Consider the following 2,558-nt stretch of genomic DNA (forward strand, 5'->3'; position numbering starts at 1 on the left):
TATACATGTATATACAGACATATATATATGCACAAACATATATATATAAACATATACATATATGTATATGTATATACATATACATATACACATATACACACATTTACAGACATTTACACATATATACAAATATATATATATATATATATATATATATATATACACACACACATTTATTTACCAGGTGTAACTGCAAAATTGTCACACTCACAAATTCTTAAAATTTCTTAAAACCAATAAACTAATCGATTTGCAATTTTCCATTTTCCTAGATAAGACATCCGGCCACACTGATACCAGTTTTTGTAAGAGTCAGTGAAATACTTATTGAGATACTTAGTTATAAAGAGAACAGGCCAAAATCGTTTTGTTTCAGCCTCACCATGTCTACTCAAATGAGCAATGTTGAGAGGGCTAAGAACATTCAGGTGTTCAGTAATGATACCAACATTCAAGAACCATCAAAAGAATTTTGAGTAAGTCTGAGAAAGACGAAATAGTGGAAAGGAAAACTGGATCGGGAGGTCATAACTGTATTAGGGATCATTATTTTAATCTGGACCTGAAGAGATCAATCAGAAGAGATCCAACTCAATCCATAAGACGTTTGGCATGTAAAATAGGAGTATTAGCTATGAAAGTTCCAAATGTAGTGACAGAAGACTTGAAAGGGAAATCGTACTGAGACCTGTGAGGTACCTTGTTGCTCCAGGACAAAAGGTTAGAAGGTTGGAGAGAGTGAAGATCATCTTGAAAAAAGTGAAACATAGTCCTGGAGTGGTCTTTTACACAGATGAGAAGAATTTTATCCAAGATACGCACACAAACAGATGCAGCAGTTATGTTCGGGCTTCACCTCCTCACAAGAAGCCAATATTGTCATTTGCAGGTGCAAAAACCTGTCAAAGTGATGATTTTCGCCTGTGTGGGTCTGTGATGGTAAGAAGATGCCATTAATCATCTTTGAGAAGGCTGAGAAAATGACAGGAATTTGTTACATTCTGGTTTTGAAAGAGGTAAAGACCTGGATTCTTTCTGAATATCCTGAGGCAAGAGACGAGGGGAACCGCAACAAGTTCACTAAGAACTTTAAGTTTTACATTCTAGCAAGAGGGGGCTCCTTGTCACATAAGTATAGTGGCTCAAAAATTTCTCAGGGATGAGTTTGAGAACAGGTTTGGGGATAAGAACACATGGCATTGTTCATTACTTGATTTGAGCCCTTTAGACTTCAGCATCTGGAATGAGCTGGTCAGAAAAGCTTGTGAGGAAGACATTGATGTGGAATTCATTAAGAAAGCCTGTGGTGCAACCAGGAAGAGAGTTGAGGAAGTCATTGCCAAAATAAGAACAACTATTGAGGCCTAACATGTAGAATTTTGTCATGGATCACCCTCCATCTCCTCTTGTTCCAAAAGCCAGCCATGCTTGCATTCTCAAAGGAGACAGACTGGTGAAGGGTCTGTTTCTAGTCCTTACAATCAGAGACTAGAATAAACTACTGAGGATATTCAAAGTGACAGGCGCCGAATGATTTCTTCAGTGACATCTCAGTCACACTAGTCAACTAGTTTTGATATTTGTTAGAGCTTCGTCAGGACTGAATTACTTCCTCCCAGTAGTAGGGAGGTTGTTGTGTTACCACTTATGGAAAATATAAATAAGATCGGAATAAGTATGATCACAGTTACATAGCAACACGAAGTTGTCATCGTGTATATTTATTAATTCAGACACTGACACAACATATTTGAGATATAATTCATAAATAACATTATTATCATATGTTTAATAACATTATATTTAGTCTAGCTGTGATTGCTCTACCTTAAACACGAAGTGTTTCTTTTAAACTGAAGGCAAAAGTGAATTAACTGGTGGTGAATGCAGAACACCTCTCTACATTGTGAGTTACTACTTATGCACACAAAAGCTGATATCAAACAAAATATCAGTCTCTGTATATATGTATGTAAGCATCTGTGTGTGTGTGAGAGAGAAAGAGAGAGAGAGAGAGAGAGAGAGAGAGAGAGAGAGAGAGAGAGAGAGAGTGCATGTGTGTGTATGAGTGTGTGTGTGTATAAATATATATATATGTATGTGAAAATTTATGAATATATGCGTGTGTATGTTTATATAAATAATGTACACCTATCTATCTATCTATCTATCTATCTATCTATCTATCTATCTATCTATCTATCTATCTATCTATTTATCTATCTATCTATTTATCTATCTTTCTATCTGTGTATCTCCCCCCTCTCTCTCTCTATATATATGTAAACATATATATGTATTGTGTAAATGTTTATAAGTAGCACATGATAAGAAAAATGGTTGAGATTTACAATTATAAAGTTTAAATTAAATTAATTAGGATATTATGCATATAAAAATCCATGACACAGAGTCATGTAATTTTGTACATATATTTTCTACTTGGGATTTGTGTTAATATACATATATATATATATATATATATACTTACACACACAAACACACACACATATACATACATACATACATGTATATATATATATATATATATATATATA

The sequence above is a fragment of the Octopus bimaculoides genome, chromosome 3, assembly GCF_001194135.2.
Source record: "Octopus bimaculoides isolate UCB-OBI-ISO-001 chromosome 3, ASM119413v2, whole genome shotgun sequence".
Classification (NCBI taxonomy): Eukaryota; Metazoa; Mollusca; class Cephalopoda; order Octopoda; family Octopodidae; genus Octopus; species Octopus bimaculoides.